The following is a 7,491-nucleotide window of genomic DNA, read 5'->3' on the forward strand; positions in this document are numbered from 1 at the left end:
TTAGAGTTAGACAATGAGAAACTAAGGCTTAAATGTTACACTATTTTGTTTACTACTTAAGACATTAATAAGCTACGATTAATAAATTTCCTCAATGATTGGTTGGAAAAAATTTTGAGGAAAAATGAGTGATCTCATTATGTCTAGTTATCTTGCAAGCCTTTCAAACACTTCATAACCAATTTAACTTATCAAAAGAAATAACTTTGGGATCTCATTCAACTTCATAATTCTAACTTCTAATCAATTTACTTCAAACTATTTTCTCACTTTTTATGTTACTATCAAATATTAGAAATATAGCTCCGCTTTTACCTCATTGTTAGCTAGATTTATCATGGTGAGGTATTAATTATAGATCATGAAAATTTACTTGTAACATATAAAAATTGACACATATGACATCATGATTTAGTGTAGAAACCCAAGGGAAAACCACTTGTGATTGAGAACCCAAATAATTTCACTCTTCTAAAGAAAGCTCTTCTTAGAGGCAACCTTGTTACAATTTTATAAAAACATTTTTAGCGTGACCTAGTTATAGTGATGTAAAGATCTTCTATACCTTATCACTCATTGATATTTTCTAAAGAGTGTCTTACTCTGAAGGACTTATAAACATCACTAATCGATGTTACCATATAGTATTTCACACACTTGTGAGGTCTACTCAATTAAGATATTTTTCTACAAAAATGGTAAGAAAGTAATAGCCAAATGAACTATAAGATTTAGCATTACCTTTCATATTCAGATCTCTATTCTACTATGTCTTCATCCTTCTATAATATTTTCTTGGCTAATTCAATTTTTCACACTTTCACTCTACTCTAAATATGCTTGATCTTCCTTCAACTCTTCTTGGTTCTCCTTTCTTTTTTCCTTTTTGTTCTTCGCAAAAATCATCAACTTAAAAATATTGATCAACATTTAACTAGCAACCAAAACTTTTTCCAACACCTACTGAAATAGTAAAATCTTTTGTTCTAGGTTCATTCAGATTTTATCACTTAACCACATCTATTGATCTCATACTTATTATACTTAGTCACCTATAAAGTAGAACTTTCATTGAACTTTATTATCATTCTTATCTTTTTTCAATCTTCATCATCGGATCTTTATTGTATTTTTCTAGTCATTGATCTTGTAACTAACTTTGACTTGAGCCTTTAAACTTTTTAAACATTCTTTATTTTCACAATAAGTCAGCCTCACATTCCATCTTTTTTAAGTTGTTCATCCAACTCATACTTAGTGAACATTGCATTTCACTCAGGTAATAAATGACTCAACTAACAAATAAATTAGTCATTTAACACTATAGTGTCATAGAATATATTTTACTCCTTCTTCCACCTTGTTAGTCGGTATAGCTTGTATAGCTCGTTGAATACATAAAATTCATCATTACATTATAGAATTACATGATTGTAAGACAATCAAATCAATATTACATTATCACTATCCAACTAATTAAAATGGCCATTGAATACCATACTTACTAACTATATCATGATCATAATTTCTTCAAATCCTCTTCATCAATCAAATGATATAGAACTCTAATGAATTACCATAATGTCTAACCAACTAGGAATTTTACATCAATGAAAATATAAGAATTGATATGACTTTTTCACATGCATTTATAGAATTCTCAGTTACATTATTAGTTGGGGCTAACAAACTTAGAAAAATTTCCATCCAAGCTCCCATAACTAACAAATTAATCTCACTGATCCAATTGTCACACTTAAAACCAAGGAAGTCACACTTCCTTTATATCAAGTTTTAACCAATTATTGAGTTTGACTTGAGGCTTTCTCTGATAATCCTCTAAGCTTCTTAAACATAATTCCATCTCTTCTAAATGATCCAAATGATTTACTAGTACCCACTTTATCGATACTCTCTCTGAAATGTACATTCATAAAACATCACACAGCACTAGTTGGCTTCCCATATCTTTCTGCTCAATTAAATGTATTATCTATATGTATCAAAAAATATATTCCAAATCATGGATGTCCCGGCTCATTGAACATTAACTTTTTTGAATGCATATTTATCTACAACTCTAGTAATCATCACAAAATAATGCATATGTTAACATCAATGGAAGAAACTACCATGAATGCAAGACATAAACACACCATCATGTCTCCAAAAATTCTAACATACCCCCCCATAGGAATACCATCATCATTCATCTAACAATTTTTTCATTTTCTATTTATTTCATTGGTGGGGCATCTTTGAAAAACCTTTCATCTAGGAAGGTATACACATAAGAAGTTTAAATACCATATATCTTGAGCGTATTTAGAAATTATTATTATGATCACTTTTGGATTGATCATTCTTCACCATGTGTTTCCATCAATCCTAGAGGGGGAGATTAAGAGGAATAGAGGATATTATTGGAACTTGGGGGTTTTACATAGATGTTTTATTAATGAAAAGTTTTTTCATTGATGACATGTATTCTTTGGCTCATTGTAAACCTAAATTCTATATATCATAAGATACTTATTTCTTTAGTACATATGTGATCTTAAAGTTATGTAGAATAATGAGTATAGACTATTAGAAAGTAAAATCTATCAATAAAACTTGGGGGAGGGGGGGGTTGGGGGGGTGGTGTGGGTTGAATTAGTTATGCAATTAAAACAACTCTCAATTTCTTGATTAATTATGAAACATGTAAACAATAGATGCAACAACCATAGAAAGATAGTCATGCACAATAACATCATTTTTTTTAACTGGGGGAACCCTTCATCAGAGGGAAAACTTGTTGGAATTACAATAGGAAATGTAAACTTACGGGGGGAGGGTGAACCAACAATTTAAACTTTGAATAATAAAACTTTCACCACACATCCATCTCATGCATTCAATAGAAAAATTGAAATAACATGTAACACAAATACATCTAAATCATGTAAACATATAAACATTCACACATATATGACACCACATATGATTACATAGAAACCCTCCTAGTGAGAAGGTAAAACTGGGGTGGAGATGACACCCACAAATCTTCACTCCTACAGTAATAAAGTGTATCTAATGAAGGTTACAATGTTTTAATCATGAGACATGATCTACCTTGTGAAAGGTTTTCCCTATTAAAGGCTTACAAAGACTATTAGGTCTCACCTTATTAAAAGATTTCAAAATCCTCTTAGAAGTGTACCTTGCTAATGGACTTTAACTCATAATTAAGTAAGAACCCTACTTAAGGATTTCAAAATAGCCTATTAGAACTATTCTATTAAGAGATTTGTTTGATTCACTTGCTAGAATGATTCAACAATATCTTGTGGTTAGCACTTGATTTCTTGATGACAAATCACCTCTAAATTGATGTCTTCTTAATCCTTCTTGATTAAAATGTCTCTCTATTGTATGATCTTCCCTTCCTCTATTCTCCTCTAACTAATTTTGCAATGCAAACTCAGATCATAACTCCTTAGCCACCATGAATGCTCTATTTGTGCATGCAAACTTCTCTCTACTCTCCTTCAACATTCTAGATAGTTTAGGGTTTTTCCTCCTCAAGAAGACTTAGGTGACTTAGGGTTAGCTATGAATCAATAGCTATCATTCATCCATTTTTCTTCTTAAACATTCCCTTTTTCTAATTGGTTGTATGTAATTACATTGGGAATCCAACATAAGATTTTTCTTTATCTCTAAAATTTCATAATTCATCCTCAAGTCAGCACAAAAATGGTTACATAGTAGTTTGTGCCTTTACATACAACTATGCCAAAAACTTTCTCACTTGAAATTTAAGGTTTCTGATGCTTGGCATATATTGATTTGTATACTAATACTCAACATTTGTATCACTAAGCATGCATTGCTTTCTTGGCTCCTGAATCACTTGACATACACTATTGTTGAAATATGATTGAAAAAGATCATTATCAAAAGAGGGAGATTGTTGAAATTTTATTCAAAAAGATCATTATTGAAGAAGGGAGATAGTTGACAAAGAATGTTTTCAATCATTGTTTTGTCACTGATGTCAAACTTGCTAATTGTTGGAATGAAAATTGCTTATAATATCCAAGAACTATCATTAGTTGATTGATGAAGAGGATTTCATCAATAAGATGTAACAAAAGAAGCTAAGGGAAAGGTTGAGTTATGGTTTGTAATGAAGTACAAGGATTAGTTAAGACAATGGTAAAATGATGTATTGATAACACACTTGAAGATACAGAGGTTGGCTACACTTAGAAACTCTAGAAGAATAAGTTGTAACAAAGTTGTCTGCAAAGCTTAACTAAATTCATTAGTGGGTGCCAAGAAAGCTAGTTCATGCCAAGTAGATTATCATTAAGTGTCAAGAAAATGTAAAATCTAGTGTGTGCTAAATGAAACAAAAGGTGTCAGGCTAGACAAAAATGTAATAGGTGTCGTACATTAGTAAAACTTCGTTGATGCCAAGTGAATCCACAATAAGTGTCGAGTAACACAGTATGTGTTGAGCATCAAAAAGTCAATAGTATCAAGCTACTGCATTATTTGAAAAGTCAAAGATTCAATAGATTTGAGCTAACAAGTTTGTTACCTTGAATTTTTTGAACCAGATGGAAGATAAAAATGTTGAGTTGGTGGCACAGAATTTTTGGTCAACCATTTTTAGGCAAATAAAAGTGGATTTCACACGATGTTTCTAGAAGAAACAAGATAAGGGGTAGATACATTGTATCTTACCTAATCCATTCAAATCAAAAGTAAGAGTGGGAATATTAGAGTGGGAAAAGTATTCTAGACTTCTATTTAAAGAGTTATAGGTCAAGAAGCAAAGGGGTTAGAGAGAGAGTGTGGTGTCAAGGAGAAGGCATTGAAAGGGAGGAACAAATTACAAAGACTCTACTTTGATAGGTGACCACAGAGTTGATTGAATTGACATAATTATCATGGAGAATTAAGGAGACAAAGGTTGAAAGGAGGACAAGTTGTCAGAGCTATAGAGACTATAAGCCAGGAAAATTTGTGAACTAAATTGAGATCTAAAATCTACAAGTTATGTTGTGAGTTATATTAGATCAAAAGCCCTTATTGTTACTCTCTAGAAATTGTATCAGTTAGGAAAAAATCCTATGGACTTATGTTGGTTTAACAACCATTTTGTAAATTCTTTAACACGATGACATTCCAAGTGATTTTTTTAAAGTCCTTTGTCTAGGCCCCCTTCTAATAGGGTGGTTGAAATCCCTTAGCTGAGTCACATTTAATAGTGTGTTTTGTAGCCTTTAATAGGGTAGGCCTTTCATAGGGCATCACTTATGAAGAGTGAGAAAGGAGTAGCATTTTACTAGTGAATTTTTCCCAAATTGAGTTTCCACATAAATCATTATGTTATGTGTTGATCTTTCATGTCTTATTCTTGCATGTTTATTTATGAATAACTTGCTAAGAAGAATGTTTAGCTTGGATGCATGGTTAGTTTAAATGGGCTCACTATACTTAGTGAAAAAAATTATTAGTACATTTGGACCTTAAATAACTAATTCACCCCCCCTCTCATTTATTCTAAAGAATTTTTAACAATTGGTATCAGAGCCATTTGCTGATTTGGTTTAAAGGTACTAGTAGCAGAAAGATCAAAATATCTAAAAGAGAACTTCCCAAGCTCAGTAGAGATAACTTCGTTGCATGGAAAAGTTTAATTAAACTACACCTTGGATCAATAGGTGATCATGTAAAAACCCTAATCAAAGTGGAACATGTTGATCCAGTTAGTGTCCCTACTGCAAAAGATATGAAGAAAAAGGAGCATAATCAGGCAATGCTAGAGATCACATCTACCCTCAGCTATGCTAAATTTGATGACATCAAGAGATGTACCTCTACATTCAAGATGTGGAAAGTCTTGTTAGATATTTATGGAGGAGATCAGAATGTCCAAAGAGCAAAAAAATAAAGCCTCAGAGGAAATTTTGATGACATGAGAATGGAGGAAGGTGAGAACATTGCTCAATATGCCTCTAGAATAAAGGAAGTAGTAAGTGCAATAAGAAGTTTGGGGTGTCATTTAGATGATGAAACTATCGATAAAAAATTCTTAATAACCTTCCTCCCCATCTATGCTATTAGAGTATCATCCATCCAAGAGTTGAGATGCATACCAAGAAACAAGCTAACTCTTGAAGGTATAGTGGGAAGACTTACTACATTTGAGTTATCCAACTTTCATAAGTATAGTTTTGAGAATCTTGAATCTAATTTCAAGGCTAACCTATTGGTAAAAGACACTGAAGAGGTGAAACCAAAAAAGAAGAAAAGAAAGATAAAATATGCATCCAATGATAGCAGCACAGATGAAGAAGATGTGGAATAATTGGAAGCATTACTGGCTAGAAGATTTCATAGAGGCAAAGGTAAATTCAAAGGTAAGTTGCCTATCATTTATTTTAATTGCAATGACGTGGGACATATTTCTGCAAGGTGCACATAGGAAAAGAACTACAGAGAAGGAAACAAGCACAAGAATAGAAGAGAAGATGATGGCAAAGATTACAAAGACAAAGGAAAAAAGTACTACATTATTGAAGAAGAGAATTATGATGAAAATGATGATGAAGTAGTCTATGTAGCTATGAAGGATGAGTCAAATGAAGATGAGGCAATAGCACTAGTAACCTATGCAAACAAGAATGACAAGTGGATCATAGATAGTGGATGGTCACATCACATGATAGGAGACAAAATTAAGTTTGTTACCTTAACTTAGTATGATGGAAATAGTGTTAGATTTGGAAATGATGCTCCATGTATAATCAAAGCAAAAGGTTCCATTTAACTTACAAAGACAATTTCATGTGATAATGCATATTATGTTGATGGATTGAACTACAATATACTGAGTGTGTCATAGTTAAGCAATGTAGGATGCAAAGTCGAATTTGGAAACAAAACTACCAAAATCTATGACACTGATGGAAATCTGATAGAAAAAGGAGACCAAGCTAGGAGTAATCTATTTTACCTAGATATGGAGGATGTTTCATGTCTTATTGTAAGATTTGATGATGTGTGGCTATGGCATAAAAGGCTATGTCATGTCAACTTTGATAATCTGATTAGCATTAGCAAAATGAAGAAACTTAGAGGATTGCCCAAACTAAAGAAGCCTAACAATACAATGTTTAAACAGTGTCAACTAGGAAAGATGACCAAGTAAAGTTTCAAAAGAAAAACCTATACTTCTAAAGAAGCACTAGAGTTAGTCCATATTGATTTATGCGGCCCAATAGAAGTGTAAAGCTACAAAGGAGATAGATATATAATATTGTTTGTTGATGACCACTCTAGGATGATAACTGTCATGTTCTTAAAGCAAAAATCTGATGCATTTCAAATGTTTAAGTGGTATTTGGCCAAGGTTGAGAAGGAAATAGGGAAGATTCTGAAGTGCCTAAGATCTGATAGAGGAGGAGAGTTCACATCAAAAGAATTTGAGAC

This window comes from Cupressus sempervirens, chromosome 9 (assembly GCF_028749045.1).
Source record: "Cupressus sempervirens isolate cs-2001-9-10 chromosome 9, ASM2874904v1, whole genome shotgun sequence".
Lineage (NCBI taxonomy): Eukaryota > Viridiplantae > Streptophyta > Pinopsida > Cupressales > Cupressaceae > Cupressus > Cupressus sempervirens.